We start from the raw sequence: 24,327 nt of genomic DNA, 5'->3' as shown, positions 1-24,327 counted from the left end.
CCGACTCGATCCAATGCTGTCCAGAGTCGGTCTGCGGCGCGAGTCGAGCGTAGAGGTTCTTCCCGGGTGCCGATATCAATTCCAATGGAAGAAAGGCTAAATTAGAAATCAACATACATCATGCAGAAATGGCGATAATTCATATCTGAGTGTGAGATTGTCCAGCGTCGAGGTTGCAATAGCAGGCTTGTGGTTTCCCACGCTTTCTGGTCCTGATGAGAACTCCCCACTGATTAGGTGTTCGAAACGTGTAGACCCGTTTTTTTGCTTATGCCATAAGACTATTAAAATAGAATAATTTTTCCTGCATTTGTAAAAAGTTTGCAAATTGAGGTTCAATCAAGGTCTATGGCTATGTTAATTTTGATATGAAATAAGAAATCAACTGTAAATATATGTGTTTATGCTGTTGTATGAGAGAAAGTTGTTTTTGAGTGGTTGAGCAGGTCGAATGATGTCATGAATGTAAAGTTGTAGATGCTGTATATATTCTTCTTTATTGTATGTATTTTTCCCATTTTGAGCTGTTTTGTTATAATATAAAATGTAAAAAGTGTTGAATTTCAAATACTAAACTTGTTTGAAAAAATTAGAATAAATAAAATGATGAATTCAGACTAAGTAGCCAGTCTAGAATTCATGTTGTGTTCAGGTCCAAGAAGAAGGTTTAGTTTGTATACAGAAGGAACAGTATTGGCATTTGTTCAGTTTATTATTGGTCAGTGGCTTCACCTTACTGTTGGGAGTCCAAACCCAGTGGTGGTTTTTGTTGGTGTGCTGTGGCTGGCAGAAGCAAATTTGAATGATGCTTGAATAGACCAAAGGATGTAGAGAGCTGACTGAAACACCCTGAATATGCATATTTGCATGTATTTTTGTTCTGATGTTTTGGGAAAACATGAGGCTGGTAAGATAGCAATAGCTGTCTCTGGATAAGACCTAAAAAGGACTGTTAAAATGGCCTCTTAGCACAATGTATGGTGAAGCACTAGACACAGGTCTGTAGTGAGCAGTATTGCAATAATGAAATGTGCTCAATATAAAGCAAAAAGATCACAAACGTACAATGGATGATATATCAAAATTCTATAATGGACTGTGAAGCAATAGTAACATGCCCCAGTTGTGGGTATTACAATGGTAACATTCCCACAATGGATTATATAGCCAGCTCTAATCAAAGCCAGACTGGGAATCAAAAGCAGCCCTGGTAATAATGTTCAAACCAGCCCCTCTCCCTTTGTCTTCTCAATAACTCTCTCTCTTTACATCCATCCATCCATTCTTTCTCCTTCCTTCCTCTCTTTCTTCTCCCTCTCGGATCACTTTCTCGCTTTCGTTCCCTTCCCTCCCTCTCTTTTTTTCTCTCTTGAAGGCATCCTGTGCCCTCTTTAATTAACCTTAGGGAGCTATGGAAAGTGACAGATGCACAAGAAGTGGTCATGGCCTTTCAAAACCTGCCTCCAGCTGATTTGAGGAAATGCCTGGTGGAATAAAAGGTATGTCCGGCCTTGGCTCCAATGCAAGTATTGCCAGAGGCTCAGGAAAAATGACATTTTGCTACTTAGGTGCTCCCCCTTCCTAATTAGGAAGACATATTTGAGGCTTTTAGTTGCAATCTTGTGCACCTTTAGAATATTGCCATAAGGTGGCTTCCATTCATTAACATAATATAATGCTGGCCCCAAGTAAAGCAATAGATATTGGCTCCGATAGCTGATACAGATGTAGTCATTCAGCTACAATTGACTATAAAGCAATTCTTATAAGCACTGAAGGCTATAATAACACCCATGTACCAGATTAGGATGGAATGACAAGAGTTACTTGCCATACTGGAAGGAGTAAGGTGATACTCATAGGTGTGAGGAGGAGTAGCGGGAATGGCACACTCACAATGGACTGTCTAGCAATATTTCTATACCCACAATGGATGCTGTGGTAATACCCTGCACTTATCAACATTGGACAAACACCCATACTTGCAAGCCTACAAAACAAGAGATAAAAAAAGCGAGGCAAAAATAGAAGGGGAGAAAGGATACTTAAATAGCAAGAGAAAGGGGTTGAACACGGGTATGGGAAGTGCCACTCAGTGTTCTGTACTGCGTGGTGAGCAGTGATGGAAACATCAGGAAGCCTATACAGAAACTACCGATCCTGCTCCAAATTCTTCTAAAATTATATTAAATTTCCTCTTCGTCAATGTAATGACTGTCCCAGAGATCAACTAGGTTTCCCCACTTATAGCTTCACAAAGCTTGGTAAACAAGAAATCCCCTTTGAATGTGAAAGAATAAAATACACCTGGACAGTTTTACAGTGGGTTGTGCATGAGCTTGTCCATTGCTTGATTTACACAAATAAATAATTAAATAAATAAATAAGTAAGTAAGTGAAGGCGCCCAAAGTTTTTCTTAAGATTCTGTAGCTGGTGCTATAGAGTGCTCGGGTGGAAGAGCGCTAAGGCTGCCTAGTCTTGATTCCACCTCATGCCTCTTTCTACCACCCCCTCCATTTCTTGCCTCTTTTATCTTTTTCATATGTTCTCATTTGCAGCTGTTTCCCATCTTTCTCTTTATCATCCCCTCTTCTGATTGCATCTGTTGCTCTAGGTCCAAGTCTGAATGAAAATAAGTAACAGTGCTCAAAGAAACGAGTCCCAGTGCCTACCACCGGCAACCCCCGGCACAAAATAAGCTGTAACTCGTTTCAACCTAATACCACACTGGAGCGAAATGTTCACAGCAGGCAATCAAAGAACAGAAATTCAGCCGATATCAGCACAAAAAAATAACTCCACTATCAAAATATGTTTGTCTTGCTCGGTTTTACTTCGATTATGTGCTCTTACTTCAGCTCGGATGTCCAATCGTTATGAATCCATGACACAGCAATCTGCCCGGCCGCCCAGGCGTGCTCGGGGCTGCTCCAGCGAGCTGGGAGGCCGGCCTGCCTAGCAATGCTCAGACCATGACCGGCGGGAACAGCTTGATAAATGGCCAGTTTATAATGCTGTCATGCCCGTTTTGCCCTATGGGAAATGTGGGAGTCTCTCAAACCAGCTTATTACCAACCTGTGGCTGGAGCAATGATCAATCACGCTGATCAGATATGGCAAACACAGTAACTGATATAACGAAGATGTCTTACACCGCGCAGTTGAGGTGAACATGACAAATGGTTGGGGCGGGAGGAAATGACTGAACAGGAGGAGACGAACGAGATAGCGTATCTGCGCGCGAATACAAAGATCACCGGGGACCGAAGGGCTGCGTTTGACACCCTTGAACAAACACACGCTCTGCAGATCGAATTTACGCGGCTGCGCCCATGCCTGCCCTCGTGAACGTCCTCCTGACGTGACCAATCAGCGCCAGCCCTCTGCTTTTACTTTCTCGGTGCCTGTCGCTAACTCTCTGATGCCAAGTGGATGGGGGAGATGCACATGTAGGGCTTCCATTTGCATTATGGCTAGGGTGACCAGAATTTTAAAGCCAAAAACCGGGACATTTCACGAAAATAGAAGAAGGGCTACAGTTTTACTTCAAGCGAGTGCGCAGAATGACAGCGCTCCTCAGCAGAGAATTACAGAACAAGCAGTTATTTAGAACCAGGGCTCGAGTCGGGGTACCACACGGGTGGACGGCGTCCCCCCACTTATTTTACCGGGAGCTCGATAACTATAAACTGCAACTGAGTACAAGCCACCTTTCGAGACGTCACTTCCTGTCGTCCCACCACTTCTTTTTTTAGGACTTTTGCCCTGTTTAGAACATACATAAAATGCAAGTTTTAAACCCAGAAGCTTGCCTGTTAATTAAATTGCTTTCTTGAAACAACTGATAACTATCCCTGCTTTGTAAAACAGAAAAAAGCAACTCCTGCCGTTTTCAGTCGACCCTCTCTAAAAACCGACCGGGACAGGAGCTAAATTTACTGAAATCTGCCGGGTCAGCTGGGGTTTAAAATCGGGATCGTCTGGGCAAATCCGGGACACCTGGTCACCCTAATTCTGGCGATGTGCGATTTACGCTTGCTCCTCGCTTCCATGTACAGCTTTCAAATGCCCCTACCTTCTACTCCTGTTACTGTACATATCGAAATTCTGAGATGTGCAGTCAGTACTGCATCCCCCTGAGGTTTTTCCTGGGGTAAATGTTGGCAGGTCAAACCTGCCGAGCCTCCAAATGCCCTTTACATAGTTATACATGCTGAATTGAGAAGAGGAAGTGGTGAATTTCATGGTATGCTCCATTTTCAGAGTAAAAAGTCAGAATAGGAGCTATCCCCAACTGATAAACAGCTGATCTTTCACTATTGGTATTTCTTTAATAGTGTGGTAAATACTTAACATCCCCGTCACCTCCAATCAGAATCAGGGCCTAAGTATGTTAGTGTTATTGTCCATCTTCTTGAGTTTTGATGTTGTATGTGTTTGTGTGTGTGTCCTTTGCAAGGTTTACAAGCTGAAATTGTACCTGTCGTGTTATTCAGCCGTGTGGTACAGTCGAAAAGGTTCCCACACCTTATTGCAAATTTACCCCACAATTAATTCTCTCAAAATCAATTTTGAGTAGTTTCTCCAAATCACATTTCTAACTTCCAACTTAGGGGGCAGGCATCCACGGCCAATTGTGAGTGTGTTTCTTTTTTCTAGCAAAATCAATAAATGTCCCCTTGAAAGTGGAATCCTAGATTATTCTATCTAGCAAGTGTATATGGCGCATCTGCCACTAATATAGCACCCTGGTGCACAACAGTGCTTAATTTTAGCCGGTTGTTTCAGGTGCTCAGTATCAGCACTTAATTGTCAACACTGGCACTTATGACAGCTTCCACATGGTGGCACTGTTTGTCACATCTAGAGATGAGCACAACTATACATGGATATTGACTCTATATACATTTAAAATGACTAATACCTGCCACCAAAGCCATTTCTATAGCTTTGGAAACTGAAATAGTCTGAACTGTCAAACCTTTAGGAATCTGATGGTTAGTAGTTGTTTTGGTACTGTCATTGGGAGCAATGGCAGGGGCAATGGGTGGTAAAAGCTCCAGTAGCCTCCTGGTGAGGTCCCTGGTACTTATTTTCTTTTACAAATTAAGCCCTGCCAAACTTCTAGAGGAAACTACTGGGGGACATTTATGTTTCTTAAGGGACTTGTGAGGTTGTAGTATGTCAGATGAGGCAACAGTTTTGTGAAGCCATGGCATGTGATCATGGTTATATGGTGGTGAAGTTTTTCGAAGAAATGTTGCTCCACATTCAAGGTAGCTGTACCTTTAGTTGGGAGGGGATCTTCGCAAGTCTCCTTGATCAGTACTTTGGTACATCATCTTGACTTGGAGGGAAGCACTTTGCAACACCCCTAGGAGTGTGTGCAAGAGACACGTCTCTCTTTGTTTCTGCTTCACCATCAATGTCAGGTTCATGTCTAGCAAGTGTAGGAAGCCATTGCATTGTGACCTTGAACATGAAGGAACCAGTAGTGCCTAGAGTGTAAAGCAGCAGTCCACCGAAAGGAAAATCTAGAAGCCAGCCCATTGAGGTGAAGCCTAGCTGGAGACTGTCTTAAAGAAGTGAGCTTCACATGAATCATGCTGATTTTTAATCCCGGAGCACCCGACCTGCTGGAAAATCTGGGCTGTAGTTTCTCAGTGGTGAGCTTAACTTGCTTCTGTCCAGTACCTCAAAATTCCTGACCTAGTAGTAGTAGTGTCAGCACTAGCTGTAGTAATTGATAACTTCTAACAGTACTACTCGTGTTAGCTATTACACATGGAAGGGACTTCCTGCTTAGATGTGGTTCCAAGGCAGAAAAACATCTAATATTGCAAAACAGAGAACCCGGCAACCTTAATATTTCGGTTCACAGATACTGATACTTAATTTAAAAAATGTATGGCCCAGAGAGGGAAAGACTTAATTTACACATGTCTTTGTATTCATAAACCTGCTATTATTATTCATTTCATTTACATTTATAGCCTTTCTGCACCGTACATAGATAATATCCTATGAATCATCATTGCATATCATTAGAACAAATAAAAACATTCATTCAATTGTAACCGCCTTTTAATTCTCTTCATTAACCTGATTCATACTTATTACATGCCCACATCCGCCATTTTATAACCCATTAATACATTTCTTATTTGGTCTTGGGTGTTTGTGATCTCTCTTATATATTCAGCTTACTTGGCCCTACTTTGGGGTCCATTACACTTTGATTTGCAGTTATCATTTGGCAGTTAATCCCACACTTTATCATTATTTGTTATACATCTGAGATCATAGGGATTATACAAAATAACACATCCAAATATTCTGTATTTTTATTGTTACTGTGGCTAATGTTCATTCACCTCTCAGCGCGTGTTTATGTGTGAAGCGCCTTCTTCTAGAATGCCACATGTTCAACTCAATACCTCGTTTGGAATTCAAGTGACTTGCAATCAAATTAGAACCTTCCTGACCCATACATTGCCAAAAAACGTTTATAAAATGCAATCCTTTACTCTCTCAATCGGTCATGGGACCCACCACCTTATATCCCCACCAAGTGCCTTTTCCCTTTTTGTGTCTAGAGCTGTCTTCAATGAACCAACCAATTCTGGCCCAACCGTGGCGCCCCATGCTTTATTAGAACCATGCATCTGTACAGACTAGTTTTGTATTGAAATCAAATTTGATGAATGAGGTTATGAAATAGAAAGAAAAGGAGGTTACAATTGAATGAATGTTTTTATTTTATTGAATGAATGGTTTGATATAGTATGCAATCTTTTTTCCAATACTACTCTTTGTAGCACCACTTTAATGCTACTAGTAGTATTAATAACAGTAGAAGTACTGTCGCATTGCCAGCTGTAGTACTAGTGCCAGCAATAGTACCAGTTTCAATAGTTATTACAGGTGTGGCATAATGGAACCTGCTGCATTTATAATTGCAGCTATAGTAGCAACATCAGAAGTATTTGTTTATTTACATAAAAACGGGTCAGAGAATAATTGTAGTACTAATAGTAGTACAACTACTAGCGGTTGTAGTGATACTGGTAGCAGTAGTTGCTATTTGAATGGTACTAATAGAAATGTAGTGCTAGTAATGCATGCAGTACCAGCAGATGTAGTAATATTAGTAGAGACAGTAGTAATAGCTGCTGTACTAGTTGCAGTAGTGGTAGTGTTACTAATAGGACTAAAGGCAGAACTGTTCATATGAGTTGAGGGTTTCTGTGTCGTGATAACACATTTCCTACCTGCTTAAAGGCCATATAAGACACACAAACTGACCTGCCCCATTATTTCCCAATTAAGATAATCCCATGAATTAAATATTTGGAACACAGCCATGATAGTGGTCTAGGCCATTTAAGGAGGTGTTCCCACATAAAATCGCACTGCCATCTGCTTTAGTATTAAATGTATGCTGAAATTTGAACTAGGCGTAGGTGTGGTGAAACTCTGAAGTCAAGTGAAATTGGTGATCTATGCTCTACGCAAGGAAGAATAGTGTTCACCATCTTCGTCTGAGACATAGTTTCACTTCATCAAACCTACTCCCGGGATGCTGTGTTAACGTTTTTGCTCGCTGTCACTCAGGGCTTGCCATTTCCGGCTTGGCAGCGGGGAAACACAATGGCCGCCACTCTGCTGCCGCACAACCGCCATATGTCCTGCTCTGGTATTTATGGCAGCGGGGAAATGAGAGCTGTGCTGTACCACTAAAAATTAAATTAAGCCACAGAAAGGTATGATGGAGACCCGGACCAAGTTTTTAGAAAATTCTAAACTAAAGAAGTTTCGAAATTAGCATTTTTGCACACCCTTAATTTTATAACCATTGTAGTATATGACTCCTTTATTGGCCAGCTTGGGTAGCAGATTTCCATGCTTCTTTTGCTGGACCTTGAGTTCTTCAGCATCCTGTAAACTGATTAACCTGAAATAATGAATGGATCGAACTGAAAGATTTCTTTAAAACGTTTAATTTAATTTACAATCCCTTTACCTTCTGCATTGAAAAACAATTACTGGCAACAACAGGATGTATTTGTAAGTATGTTTAACATACATATTGTTGGTACTGAGTCTTCACATGATCTGAATAGAATACAAATGATCACAAAATATTTTAATTGATTTTGGCAACTCTTTTTAATTGCATTCTGGTTGAATTATGAGACCGCAATGAATATACAGACTGCTGATATGAAACAAACTAAACTGAATCCTGCGTGTGTGCTATTTTACAAACATCAAATTTGATGCAATGAGTACACATGCAAATCAATTCCTGTTGTTGCTGCGGCCTGGGGGGCGAGAGCGACTTAGTGCAAAAGACTTGCCGAAAATGGACCAACCATTGTAATATAATTCACACCCTTGGAGTGGAAGTGACTTACTCCCCAGGACACTGGTGTCTCTGTGGTTAGCAGTACATAATTATAGAGCACATGCAATGTTTTTTCTTCAAATGCTTTTATGTAAAGAATGTTTGAAAAATGTACATGACTCCCTACGGAAAAGAAATAAGCAAATTGCTAAGCTGCGATAAAATAACAAGTGAAAAAACACCTAGAGGAAGTGCATGTACACTCAAATAAATATACTAGTTCTTTGGGTTGAGAAATATATTTTTCATGTTCAGAAACTCCATTTTTTTATTGTGACCTCTAGAAAAATGATGTTCACAATTCTCAACTTAATTAGTAATAGACTAATTTGAAACTGTTGTGCCTTTGCAATTGTCTCCTTATTCTATCATTGTCAACGTATCAATTCTTTGACTAGGCCAAGTTGATCAACAGATAGCCTCTTGATTAATAAGTGTGAGGTGTAGGTAAGAGACCTCCATGATCTTCTACCCATTTTGTCAATTTATTAAAACAATTATTTACTGGAGATTCCTTTACCATTTAGTCAAAGTTGTCCTTTCCGAACCGTTAAATGGATAGCTTTAACCACCACTGAACATCATGGCAATCACAATCTCGATTTGAAAGTCAACCACATATTAGTAAATCCTAGAAGCATCATGTTATGAAGAAGTTTATGTTAACCCATAAAGTTACCTATTTTAGAATGTTAAATGAAGAGATGCCATTGTTATGTTATGTTATGTTATATGGGTATTTATTACGCGCACAACTACTCCTGAGTATCCTGGCCACAAAGAAGGAAAAAATAAAAATAAATATAAATACACACCTTTGAAATTGTGTACTCACTATATGTCCTGTCTTTCACAATCAAATGAATTTGTAGGCTTATTGACAAAGCAGGTGCACCTTTTTGTATATGCAGGGAAATTCCAATTTATCAAGTTGTTCTGAGGTAATCATAAGCCACACCATACAGGGGCTATCCAGATCTCATTTGTTTCTATTCACTCTTTTTTTATTCAAATTTGTCATTCATTCATATGAGAGCAATCTTACATTAGAATGTTACATGGACATATAGAATGAACTGCCAACAATTAGATCACTGAACAACTATATGATATTGTCTATCATATTCCTGCTTCACATGCTTGACTTTTGCTACCACTTACTGTCTATATCTATATCTATATCTATACCTATATATACATCTATATCAATGCCTATATCTATATGTCTATAAATCTCTCTCTCCCCCTTTCACTCTCTCTCTCTCTCTCTCTCTCTCTCTCTCTCTATATATATATATATATATATATATATATATATATATATATATATATATATATATATACATTTGAGGTGAGCAAATTTAGAGTGTCACTGGTGTTGAGACTGCTCTATACAGGAGCTGTTTTCCTCCTAAACTTGAGAACAACCCAGAGTTCTCTGCTCCTTTTTTTGTTGCATAATTTATGCGTCACTCTGTGGCCTGGAAGGGTTTTGCTTTGACTAGGTGCTCTCTCCTTGTGTCTGGACAAAGCGATACCTTTCTGAAGAGCTCTAATGACAGCGAAACACGTGTCAGCGGTTGCTTTTATTTATTTCAGGTTGGCTTGGATGGTATTTTACCAATCCAAAGCTGTAATGCTGTGCCTGGAATGGTAAAAGGCTTTGGTCAGTTTACAGCTTGGCATGGGTAGTAGCACTGTGCTAATCCTATGCTTAAAGACTTTGCCGTAGAAATTGCAAAATACTTTGTCCCTTTCTATCTCAGCATGGATGGCACTGTGCTAATCCTATGCTTAAAGACTTTGATAGAAAAGCAGACATTTGAAGTGAGCAAATTTAGAGTGTCGCTGGTGTCGAGACTGCTCTATACAGGAGCTGCTTTACACCTAAACTTGGGAACGCGCCAGAGTTCTCTGCTTTTTTTTGCATAATTTATGCGTCACTCTATTCCTGAAAGGGTTTTGGTTTTGATTTGACTTATAGTTTGAGCTCCCTTGTGTCTGGACAAAGCTATACCTCTCTGAAGAGCTCTAATGAGAGCAAAACACTTGTGAGAGGTTGCTTTTATTAATTTCAGGTTGGGTTGGATGGAATTTTACCAATCCAAAGCTGTAATACTCTGTCTAGAGTGGTAAAAGGCTTTGGTCATTTTACGGCTCGGCATGGATAGCACTGTGCTAATCCTTGGTCACCCTATCCATATGGCAACTCCCTGAAATCCACCCAAGACACTTCACACAGATGTTACTGCTGCCAAGCGTAATTCCTGTGCTCCCCATGCTGCAGAGTGCGCTGTGCATTAAAACCAGAATTAAAAGTGGAATGGCTGAGATCATTGAGATTTTCAAATCACTAATATTGATTCAAAACCCACCATCCCCCAGATTGTCAGTGGAGAAATTAGGTTATCATTTGCAACTATCATTACTAAGTTCTGAGTCTGAATAAGGAGATTACTAAATTGCATACTTAACTTTATGCTACAATAAAAATGTTGTGGGGAAAAGTAGAGGCAAGGGTGCAAACCCAGGTCCAGGAGAGGGCAGCTGAGGGATAATCATCGTGGAGTGGATAATGCCTTCTTTCCCCTGAGAAAATGCATCGAAAATATTACAGGATTCTCAAGCCCGGAGGTTCAGGTTAGTGAACACACACAACACGTGCACGCTCACAGACACACACACACACACACACACACACACACACACACACACACACACACACACACACACATGCACACACACACATTGATCATATCAGAGTGTGTATTTACTATTCTGACACACACACTCAGCCATTGATCATATCAGAGTATGTATTTACTATTCTGACACACACACACAGCCATTGATCATATCAGAGTGTGTGTTTACTATTCTCTCTCTCTCTCACACACACACACACACAGCCATTGATCATCTCAGAGTGTGTATTTACTATTCTAGCTCAATAGACATTTTGACACTGGGGTAGGTTATAAAACAGACCAAAGCAAATGTAACTGCACTTTTACTTTTTGACACTCAGTCAAAAGAACATAAAACACTATGGGGAAAGGTTCTCATAGTGCACCGATCCTCATAAAGATGGTGCTTGTGTGGTTCTGCCAGTGTTTACCAACACTAGGAGGACTGACCTGGTGCTCAAAGCATGAGACTCATTCACACACACTCATGCAAGCACATGCCACATGCCCACACACACACTCTCTCTCTCTCTCTCTCTCTCTCTCTCTCACACACACACACTCTCTCTCTAGCTGTTTAGTTAAAACGTCATGGCTACTTAGTAAGGCTTGTTACTATACAGTCATAAAAAACAAATACTCCCTGAAAACTTCAGTCGAAAAGGCTTTATGGTTCCATGAAATCCAAATCATAAAACAACTGACACGTCCTAATACGATGCTTATGACCTCACACAAGACATCAAAGATCACATCACAATTTGCACCATCTATGTCAACACTGAAGAGATAACTGGCTGCACGTTTTCACATTTGTGTGCTCCCAGTGGAAATACAGCCCTACTTCTCTATTGAAGTTCCACAAACATACCTCATGTTGATGGTGCTTTTACTATTGCATACAAATATGTGCCCAGAATCCAACAGTGCAGCGCTATAAAATGCTTGTACACAAAGTAGTATATTATGATAAAAAAACACCTATAAGGGTCTTATGCTTTGTGACTTTCCCTATGGTTGAATGCAATCAATTTTAGAAACTGTCTATGAAGTAATTCCAACTTTATGCATACTGTCCCATTTTTGGACATTTTTCTAAAAGTTCACAAACATTTACCATGGCGGATGCATTTCGTCTTTTATGACCACCCTTTATGGTGTCACCTTTGTTCAGTTCTATCACTGAATTGTGAATTCTGAAATGACTTAACTGAACAACGTTTGATGTCAAAACCTTCTAGAAGTGCTTAAGGTTTGCACATTTTTCAGTGAAACTTTGGTAAGAACTGGAAAGCGTTGCTTGTCCCTTTCTGCTCCTGAGGATGATATTGTGCTTCCAACCATGAAAAAAATCAAATGATGTAAAGCTGATATCAGTAGACAAACGGCCTCGGATGCGATACATCTCTTTCCTACTAAGTTTCGTTTCTCTCTATGTTCAAGTTTCCATGTTTTGTTATCTATATTGCAGGCTTCTCTCAAATTCTGAAGAAACTGACACAAACTGGGCAGTGCCTTTAGTCAAAAGCAAATGTTGCTCGCTTGATAAGAACCTGCAAAATATAGTCGCTTGAAAAACAATTTATGATTATAAAATTAACTGAACGGGACAGTCAGTTATGACATAAAAGGTGAACTCTAATCAAAGCAGTATTCACGTGAATATGCTTTTCAAAACACCAGTAATAGCAATCTCTAAAATATTCATTCGTGTCTTCCATTAGATTTTGTATTCATTTTTCTTTTTTTGCGGGCGGTGACCACCAATGGAAGGGGTATGGATTTAGGATTTATATCTCGGCACTGAGAAGATGCAAATAGAGAAAATCGTCATAAACTCAAACATTCAGCCATGAACTGCATGGAAAAAAAATCCCCCCAAAAAATCTGGTGCTGTGTTGTCTGTATCTGACTACCTTACTAGTAAACCATGTTAAGAGCTACATGAGCAGGCATTGTTTACTTGAGCCCCCACACCCTCCCCCGAGATATTTTAAGTCCCATGTGGCTGTAGTTCCCTAATGTGATCACATACGATGTGAAATATTGATGGTTTTGCTTTCAAAGGCTGAAAGAGAGTGATGGAGAGAGAGAGAGATGGGGAGAGCAGCAGCTAATGTTCTAAAGAATGTAATGGGAAAGCAAGTAATGCAGCAGAAAAATAATGCCCTGATAATGGCTACCAAACTTGCAGAGTGTCAGTTATGGTGACTTTGAGAGTCTATAATAGTCACGCAGCTAAGATACAAGGTCTCTCGTTTGCAATAACCTACATGACATGACTTGGAAGGCAGGTGTTACTGTAATTAGCTATTGTTTGACTATCAAAAGTCAGAGCTGATTAAAGCCACTAAGTACCAGCGCACTATTTTATTCCAAAGAATATTATGAAATGCATGCTGGGGCTCTTTCAGCGCGGACCTTCCTTCCGGAGTCTGCTAAGAGCCCATGCCAGCAGTAATCAAAACGGAAATCTGCATAAACCTTCGGGGTTTTTAATTCAAGCAGAGTCCTTTCATTAGAAATATGTTACTTTATGAAATCTGGTCGCCGGCACAGGGAGAAAAATATGTCTTCTTAAGAAAAATGAATGGCATCTCTTTAGTGATTAACCCAAGATTAATGGGAGCTCCCACTGGTAGCCCTAAGTCCATTTTATTGCTAATTCATTTAGGTACCATTTCATACGTTCTTGCCGCTAGTCACCTGCTAGGAAGTCATGTTTTGGCAAGCGAGGATAGCCATTATGGTCAAATCCTAAACACAAGTTTTTTTATTAAAGGATCTTTGATAAGACCAATGTATTCGTCAGTCTTTTTCGGCACACATTATTTAATGTGTTCAGTATGTTAAAGATTTTTAGGGCTGAATTAATAAGGCAACGTTTTCCTTGACTGTTCTGAGATATTTGCTAAGAATTTGAAGTGTGAAATGGTGGCGATGTGACAAAGGTTATAGAGAAAAAAGAGAAAAGCACAAAAGAAAGCCGGGACTGAAATAGCAGTCTAAACCTCTACGACATTATTCTTGGATTTTAAAAAAATCCTATGTACAATGAAAGGGGTGGTGGTGATGACAATAGCATCAACTCAGTTGAACTATTCTAATATTTAGTTTTTTCTTGATTTTTTTTTACACTTCAGAACTCCATGTTCATAATTGCATTTCTATTCAGTTGTCAAATGTATATCCCACCGTAATACCTCTGTAACATTCAATGCACTTTGAGTCGAATACTCTAAGTATCTCCTGTGAATTCTGTGCGGCCCTGTTGAAGGGTAGGGCTTACTGAGAGTGAAGTCACACTTCTAAAAATGTTGTAAATGTAAACGTGTGAGAAAACACTTTGACGTTTATCTGGAGAAGCTCTTCAACTCTAATTTATTCTGCAAAGTTGCTGTTCTGTGTTTGTGGTATAAAAGTCAGAAATCACAAATACTTCGGTGTTAAAAATTATTTTTCCTTTCCTAGTTCATAAAATACTTACATGTAGCAAAGGAACAGCCCCATCGTACCTCAAGTTTGCGCTATATAAAACTTTATAAATAAATAAATAAATACCTGGTAGGCTTAAAAATGTTCCAGTTCATCCCAAAGGCCAGTCTGATTATGGTCCCACTTAGGGTTCAGCAACTGCATGTATTATTTTTAGAATTCTAAATTATTGACATATTTTTGGGCTTAATCATCACTTTGGTAGCATGGACAAAAAAGGCTCACAAATAATTCACAAAGCTGTACTACATTGGGTTAAGTAAATCTAGAATGTAGTAGTATAGTTTTGGAAATGTGGCTAAGTGGTTATAACCTGATTCTTAAATCTCAATTTGTTAATAATCAAAAAAAGCAAATCTTCTGTCAAGTATATGTAAGGTCACGTTTACTTCCCTGTTCCTGTCAGAGAGTCAGATTTTAAGGAGGGACTTGTCCAGGTTACACGGAATCAACCCAATAAAATAGCCAGATACTTTCCTTACATATGCTTCTGCTATGCAGTGTGAAACCAAAATGGCTTCATATTCTGTCGTCATATACCCCTTCTGCTGGAATATCAGTTCAGTAGATAGGGATGCCTCAGTAAGATTCCCTGTGCTAAATGCACATGCATTTTACACTGACTTCTACAGCAAGGATGTGTTATAGGATACTACCTAAAAGGTGACTATATTTGCCATGCAAGGCCAAGCAGAGTCTGCAGGGCACTTCTCATGCAAAACTTGTTTAAATCAGGCATTACATTAATACTGTGTGCAGGACAGGCACATTGATTTAATTCACAGGCCATTAGCTTCTAAACTGTAAAGAGGTATCGCCCTGGTCCATGACCACCCTATTAGCTCAATATAAGAATGCCATCTTGGCCGCTAAAACGACCTATTTCTCCTCCAGGATCCTCACAGCCGAGAACCAATCAAGGGAAATCTTCTCAATTGTTCAGAACCTAGCCTTCTCAGATTGTACCTCTCTTAAGCCCTCTCCTTCCCTTGCCCTCTGTCACTCTCTGAATAGCTTTTTCATTGATAAAATTGCTGCCATTAAAGCTAATATCCCTGCACCTTCCCCGTCTTTTGTTGATCCTCAGTGCCCCCCTTCCCAAGGACAATTAAACTCTCTCCCCCTTCTGACCAAGGAATCTTTCACATCTTTAATCCCCCTTGTAAAATCTGGCTCTCCCCTTGACACCTGTCCCGCTCATATACTCCGTCACATTTACATCTCTTGCTCTGATCCTCCCCTTCATTTACTAAACAGTTCACTCTCTCAGGGGGTTGTCCCCAACCCCTTGAAATCAGCTATTATTTTACCCATTTTAAAAAAACCTGGCGCAGACCCCTCGATCCCAGCCAACCTTCGCCCCATTTCGCTCCTACCTTTTTTGGCAAAGGTGCTCGAGCGCCATGTCACCAGGTCGCTGGGCACCTTTGTGGAAGAAAATGGGGTATTGGCTTCCCGCCAGGCTGGCTTTCGCCCCGCACACTCTACGGAGTCCGTAGTCCTCTCGGTCCTTGACAACCTCAGGGAGGGGAGGGACACCAATCAATTCCAAGCTCTGGTCCTCCTCGATCTCTCTGCCGCCTTCGACACGGTGGATCATACCATCTTACTTTCCCGTGTCGCGGCGGCGGGGATCGGGGGTACGGCCCTGGTTTGGTTGTCCTCCTTCCTGAGGGACCGCACCCAGGCAGTTCGCCTGGGTGACTTCACTGCGGACTTTCGGAAGGTCCTGTGCGGGGTCCCCCAAGGCTCCTCCCTTTCACCGCTTCTGTTTAATCTTTACATTTCTCCCCTCATTTTTTCTTTACAACAAATGGAGGTCACCGTATACAACTATGCGGATGACCTTCAACTTGTCTTCAATCTGTCCTCTTCTTCTGCCTCTATCTCTAATTTTCAGTCTACTATGATTTTCATCAGGGACTGGATGGATTTCAACCACCTGAAACTCAACCCTGATAAGACCGAGTTGGTGCTGACAGGTGGTTGCTCCAGTCCCTGGTCTTCACTTTTTTGGCCCCCTTCCCTTGGTCCCTCTCCGGTCCCCTCTTCTTCGGTAAAAACCCTTGGTATTAAACTCAACTCTCACCTTACCCTTCACTCCCAGGTTAGTTCTGTGGTTTCTTCCTCTTTCCTGTCTCTTCGTACCATCCGCAAGGTCTCTCGATTTTTCACCTTTGAGGCCTTGAAGTTGATCATCCTTGCGATGGTCATCTCCCGCCTGGATTATGGCAACGCCCTATATGCGGGTATTCCTGCATATAGTCTCAGGCGGTTGCAGATGATCCAAAACCAGGCGGCGCGGCTGGTCTTTAACCTTCCTAAATCCTCACATGTCACCCCCCTTCTGAAACTTTTACATTGGCTTCCGGTTCGGGAACGTATCCAATTCAAGCTTGCATCTATTACTTACCAGGCTCGATTGGGTACGGCCCCTGCATTTATTTCTTCGGAGATTATCCCCTACTTGCCAGCTAGGGAGCTCCGATCTTCTTCTCAATCCCTTCTGATGGTTCCCCGGTTTCGCCGGAAAAAGTGGGGGGGCTCAAAATTTGCGACCCTTGCCCCAACCCTTTGGAACTCATTACCCCTTGATCTTAGATCTTTAACCCCATATTCCCAGTTTCGAAAGAAACTTAAAGCCTACTTCTTCAGTAAAATTTTCATTTAATTCCCTGTTACCCGACCTCCCTTCCCTGTCTTTCGTGGAGATCTGCCAGTTACAGCGCCATGAAACCGCTGGTGTAAGAGCGCTATATAAGAATTTTTAAACTCAAACTCAAACTCAAACCTCCTGATAATATTTTAAGAAATGGTCTAGAGTAAATTGATATCGAAGAATCATGATGGAGACTACTTTTGGCGAACTGTACTCATGCAATAACATGTTAGAACATAAGGCTCCCAAAATGCTAAGCCAAAATAGGTAAGTCTTTCCGTTTTCTTAAAGTAAGAAATTCATTAGAGTTAATTGGATGTATGACGTTACAACAAAACTTTTACAACGCAAAATCCATTACAATGCATACATTTACAACGCATGTTTTTACAACGCAGATACCTTTACAACGCATACCATTACAACGTAAGTATTGGTAAGTATATATATCTATTCCAAGTGCAAAGTTTCGAAATAGGTAATTTCCTAGTTGATTTACTAGTTGATTCAACATAAATATATTTTCCTCTTTGAAACCGTTACTTTGGAGGTGGATGAAAGACAAATAAATAGAATATAAAGTATTTTGGCTGTTTTGCATATGGTCAAAAACGGGCTAGTGTGCCTTGGAAGAAACTCTAAAGACCACTGAAGACAAACAGACTGTTTTACTATTTAGCATTACAATGGAAGCATTTAAGAGATCTAGCTCTAACCCTGATTGAGTAAAAATGGAGTCTGTTTTTAAGTGTGGTGACTGAAATATTCACAGGGGAAGGTTCAGTATATACATGTTCTGCATCTAAATATTTGAAAAAGGTTATAGTCAAGGCATTAGAAAATGCATGAATTGATTGAACGCTCTTCAAAAAAAGTTGGGTATTCGCTGTTATGGGAATGATAAACAATCTGGAACTCCCTGGGTGCATTTGGAATGTTTAAATAACAATTAATCCCTTCCACTGCTTTCATTTGTATGTGACTTCTGGGGCAATCTGATTGACAATGGTTATCTTAAGTCTTGTGGCCTTTTATATATGGATCCTATAGGAAAATTGTTGAGATTTATATAGCTGTAGTTAAGTTTCCGGTATTCTTCGGAGCATGTAATGTTAAATTTTCCATCTGCAAATAGTTTTGAAGAAGACATTAGGTATTCAGTTCTTACATGTCAAAACAAAGAAGTTGTCAAATGGTTTGGAAACCAATGCATTGCAGCAGTAGAAAGGATTACATTATTTGTGCAAGAATGGTCCCAATCCTTGTCAACACTGGTTGTACAGAAAAATGAACCGAAACAATGAGCATTGTTTATAAAAATTGATCAACAAGTTACATTTAAGATAAATCAATTGTTTACACTTTCATGACATGCTGGATGCTAGAGAATCTTTCCAAATTTCTATCTACCACTATTGTCAGTTGTCTGAAATGAGATCTCCTCAAGCCAGATAATGTAGACATGCCCATATCTTGCCCAGGCTTAGACCGGTGCTGCTCTAATGTGAGTATGCTTATATCTAATATTATCAGTCAAAAAATCAAGGTAAGCAAAACCCTTGGTGTTTTTGGTATTGTAACTTATGACGTAGAATAACTAATATTCTTCCTGTGCTTTTAGCAAGAACAATGTTACATAAGAAATTGAAGTCTCCAGGTGCTCCTCTGGAAGGATCAGAATGGCTCTGATCATTCAAATACATTTATTGGATGAAATTTAACAGTCATAGTCAAGAGGAGCCAGAGTTCTTGACCCATCTCAAACACTGGTTGAGTATGATGATTGAATCATCTGTCCTAGGATTATACTCCCACTGTTTGCCTTGTGATTGGTGTGCTGTATGCGCTCCTCAACTGGATTTCAGTTAAGCCGTTTCAATTACACGGCTGGCTAGATGTAAGGGTCTCACAAGAGTTCCACCTGAGGGTGATATTAGGACAAACATATTGCTGTATCTTATTTATCTCTAGTGTTTAAGTCTTGTTCTTTTGTAAAAAAAACAAGTGATTAACATTATTTTAGATCTGGCTACAATGTTAAAATAGATTCGAAAACTGGAATGCAAAGAAAAAACATGTGAGGTTCATACATCCTGAAAAGCTAGCTACTTACAAGGGAAAAATCTGAAATTTTTACAAGATGGGGGTCAAAATTTCTAAATTACAACTTTTTTTAATCAACGTTCTTATATGAATAGTTTGTGATTGTCCAATTATGCACCTTAATAAATTAGCAGAGAAGTAAGAGGATTGAATGGGTTAATATATAACATTCAAAAGTAAAACTCTATTGATATTCCAAGTGTAAATGAGAGACTATGTAAACACATTTTGCATGCACAAGTGAACAATTGCATATGATAAACATGTGTTCAATTGACTATTTGTTCATACCTCACTTTTCAAAAGGAATGCAGAGAGGATTATCAGGGTCTGATGCACAACAGTGGTTTTCAGTGGATTTGGGGCCACCTTTGTAATATGGGTTAAACAGGTGCCCTTTTTCTACTTGCAGGATCTCTGCTTGTGTTCCCCTTATTTACTTGGGGTCATGGCCTCGTGCAAATGAGGGAACTCCATTGTCCCTGCACACCCACCATCTTACCAATGCAAGCACAGAGGCAAAGACACTGTTGGGTGTTTCACTCAATGTACACCATAGAGGAAGTAGGGCCCCTTCTGTAATATGGGTTACATGGGTGCATGTTTTCCATTCACAGGATCTCTGTGTGTGATCCCCTTATTTATGTGAAGCCATGGCCACATATAGATGAGGACGGTCCATTGTCACGGCAAACCCATTATCTTACCGACACAAGCACAGAGGCAAAGACACTGTTGGGTGGTTCACTCATTGTGTACAACAGAGGAAGTGGTTCACAGTTTGCGCATTTTACGAGGGTGTCATTTGGTTGACAGTTCCAAGGTCCTTGTATCCGAGACTCTACAAGGTTGGTGCTTTCTGACTACACCTGCCAGCGAGGAGAGTCCAGTGAGGAGAGGCCTCTCCTCTTTTACTTCTCAGGCTGGTCACTCTGCATTGCAAACCAGACCAGCTAGTAATCTTTGGCATTACAGTCCTGTTTGATAAATTGTCACATATCATAAAAGAAGTAATTCAATAAATTAATCCTATGTGCCGCTCTTGTGGTCCGGGATTCCGGTGGAGGATTTTCACATCTAGATTCAGGCCTACCACACAAGGATCATTAAAATGGACCATGTTGTGAAGTTATGTAATAAATACTTAACCTTTGTCAAACGTAATGTCTTTCATGATGTCATCTTTTTCCTCGTTTTTAGGGCCACAAAAGCTGAGGACGCTGAGTTCTGTTACATCACACAATTCTGTGACTCCATCATGAAACGTCATGCATGTCACTTACCATTGTGCGCCTCGTGACATCAGTGGGACACAGTTTATTGTTTGCTGCTCTGCAGGCTAATGCCCAGGTCACATAATTGCGGAACTCACATTCCACATTATAGTCTGCTACTCTACTATTATATATAACAGTTTTCTTCTTAAAAAATAGAGCTGTGTTTGCTTTTGCAGTGGTCATTTACTAAATCATTCTTTTTCTTTACATTCTTTTTTCAGCTTTTTTTTTTTAAAGGACATCTCTTTTTGGTTCTAAATGTTGTCTGCCGCTTTTCCACCCTTGTGATTATGATAATGGATGGGGCAAATAGAATGAACCCTGGGGATAGAAAAATAATTTGTGTTAACCAATCACGGTTGACAACATTTTCCAATATTTAAAGATGCAATAAAAGCAAGAAGCACTTAGGGCGGCAATCATTTGATATAGGCACTTAATTCATTTGCAGGCACTCATTTTAAGACATAGGGACAACGTATAGTACTTTCACTGAACTCCAGAACTCATGCTTTCATTGGAAGAGAAATGTTTGACTAGGTGAGGATCTTTTAGTTATCATTTGAGAACAATGATGAATTTACTTGCAGTTTAACGAGATCAACCAGGCATCCGAGTGCTTTACATAGAATTGGGGGGTAATAATTACTTTATTTCTTTTGGCGACAATGGTGAAAGCTCCACCTCCCCTGAGATGTGTTTAAATTGACTAACTGGTGGCATTAAGCGACCATTATGGTGTGCACACGCACGGACCTAATCAGACTCATGCAACTGCCTAAGCAAGCCTCTTGTCTCGCTGAGCAATGTGGGTTCACCTTCCTAGACCTTTGGTGAATCAGTGCTTTATCCTAACATCCCTTGTGGACCAGCCCTTTAAAAGAGTCTCTTAATTATCTTGCCACAGATCTAATTTCTCCCTGTAGTCCTTTAATTAAGAGGTCACCATCTGAGAGCTTGTTTACCCAATAAGCTCTCTTTTTTTAATTATCCTAATTGCTTGGAGCACAAGAAAGACCCTGGCCTCCTTTCATCCCTCACTGGATTCGCAAGCGTGGCGCTAAAGAGATATTTGAGTTCTTTAGGCCCCTAAAACAGTTATATGTTATTTCTTTCTTAATTTATTTAATGACTGTCACTTGAAAAACAATATCAAATGAATAACAGAATATTTTCACCTTACATTTCGGATTAGTTATAGACTTTAATCTGGTGCTCAGAAATCGTCTCGTCAGAGGTACATGGCAGATGATAAATCAGCTCTAAATAAATAGGGACACATGTTAATTGGGTTTAGTAAACCCGGAAGCAAAACACAAAATACTAACCTCAAATGATATTATGTGCGAGACTTTAGTTCATACCCCTGGAAAAAATATTGTGTTGTACGATATTTGTAATTAGGAGAGAACAAGAATTTAAACTTTTAGGTCAAGTTCAATTTTCATGCAGGTGCTAATTATTTTAATTGTAGCATACATTTGCAACCAAAACAAAAATAAATCATGACTTCAATTATTGGGTGACATTTATAAATAACAGATTGGAAAACATTCCTTCAAATACTGGTTGCTTATTTAAAGTCAGCTGTTGGTGATGAATTTGAACTTGGTTTTCCAGAGGTTCAGTTCAAAAGATCTACTGAACACTCAGGACTTGTAAAAGAGTGAGGCAGGTCTTCAGTCGGTTGTGGATGCTTGTTTCAGTGCTTAGTTTGTAAAAGAATAAGTGCTGGTTCCCAAAGGTTTCCTCGGAAGACCACTGCTGAATGTTGGCATGCTGAGTACCAAGGCTGTGTAGTCTTGATTCCACCTCATGATTCTTTAATACACCACCAGACTCTCCCAGACCCATTCTCTCACTCTTGCGGGTTCCTACTTTCTCCCTTTTTTGGAGTTGTTTCAGTTTTCCTTTTCCTTTGCCATTTTCCCTTCTGTGTTTTTATCCTCTCAGACTGGTCAAAGCCTGATGTGGAGGAAAATGAACGCCGGTCGCCAACAAATGCGTGCAAGTGGCCTCAAATTAAACACTGCTTGTTCCTAAGTAGACTTTTAATGTCTAGTATTGTGACAGCTGTATAGGAGACTTTGTATTTCTATAATGTGTATACTATCGGAAGAAAAAGATGTTGTCTATTCTCCTTGACTGACATAAGAAAGTTTTATGACCATCATAGAAGGATAAGCACTATCAAGCCCTTTTGTTAAACTGCTGAAGCTCACTGATTGTTAGGAAAGTTCCTTGTTAGATTTTAAAGTTTTTTTTAATGGTATAATGAATGGAGAATGCAGTGAACATCTTCTCAGCAGACCTGGTGGAGGCAGAAACAGTAAATACATATAATAAGCACTGGGAAAAATGCAAGGAAACACCAATTGTGTGAAGGTAGTGGTAATGCTGGATAGCATGTATGATCAATGTGTAAAGAGATGGGAGCCAATATACAGGCAGTGTGTACTGGATGATTCTTACCACTAGTCAACTTCTACCAATACACAGTGCACAGGGAAGCCTTATGCATGTGCACAAATGGTGATCTCATGCTGAATACTGCATAAGGACAAAGGAATCATGCAATATGTACTTTGCTTATATTACTTGTGGGTGGCTCTCAAATACATTGGTAATTTACGCCTACCTTACTGACCCTAAATATATCTAAGAAACATGGGCAGATACATCAAAGTGCTGCAATAGCATAATTATTTGTAATTTTTTCCTCCTAATCTCTCATTTCTATTCTCAAAATTATATTACTTTTACAAAACATTCCATAACTGAGGTCCTACCCACACCTGGAATAATATGGAGAGTTAGACTCATGCTTGTTTCTGTTTAATCTTGGTATGTTATATAATGTACATCGTATTATGTTACATTGTGCTATGTTATATTTCATTATGTTATGTTATATATTCGCTTTTCTTAAAGTGCAGTGGATGTGGCACTCTTCACAGAAACTAGTTAAAAATCTGTTTGTTTTAAAGTGTACACGTCTAATAACAAAAATGCACTTTTCTTCAGACACGACTCGTGCCTTTGATATTAGGATATCATTGCAATATATGTAAAGTTGAGCTACCTCATCCTAAACAACTAAAATGCATTAGAAACTGCAAAGCGCGTATGATTGATGCAGGGTGAATGGATGGCCCTGGCGATCGCTGATTTCTCCCCCTGGATTAGGGCGAGGGTTTAATGGCTCATTTGATCAGTCTCTCTGCTGGTGCTTCGCAGGTCTGTCGGTGCCAGTCTGCACCAGTACTTTCTGGGTAATTCAAGTCTCTTTAATGAAGATTAAGACATCAGAGGTTCAAGCACAGCACCAAATCCCAACTTTATTAACTTCTACTTATAAGCTTTAAAAACAATGAGGCGTGCTACGTTTAACCGAAGGTGGTGGTGGCGCAGAAACACAAGCTCGGTATGTGGGCCGTGGCCTGAACAGCTTTAGCGAGCCTTACCGGTTTACCTGCATGTGAAGTTCTGCTGAGCTGCAGTTTGCTTACCTCGTGTTACAGTAAGCATTGTTCCCAGCAGGCACGTAGACGCCCGCACTCACTGGCAGTTCATGACTTCGAGTACCCCAATACGCAAGTTCTTTCTCCACCTTGTACTACTTTTTCAATGTCTTCATTTTACTGTGGGCCATGGTTGTCCTAGTGTGGCGAACAATGCAATGCCATAGATAGCTGGGA

At 40.0% G+C, this 24,327-nt stretch overlaps 1 protein-coding gene across 2 annotated transcripts in view; it reads right to left on the bottom strand.

Annotated features, from left to right (window-relative positions):
- Nucleotides 1–24,327, bottom strand: part of PRDM16 (PR/SET domain 16) — a 1,067,934-nt gene that overhangs the window by 357,922 nt on the left and 685,685 nt on the right. The gene's annotated exons all lie outside the window — the stretch shown is intronic.

The sequence above is a fragment of the Lissotriton helveticus genome, chromosome 5_1, assembly GCF_964261635.1.
Source record: "Lissotriton helveticus chromosome 5_1, aLisHel1.1, whole genome shotgun sequence".
In the NCBI taxonomy this organism is placed as follows: Eukaryota; Metazoa; Chordata; class Amphibia; order Caudata; family Salamandridae; genus Lissotriton; species Lissotriton helveticus.
This window is presented reverse-complemented; position numbering and strand designations above follow the sequence as displayed.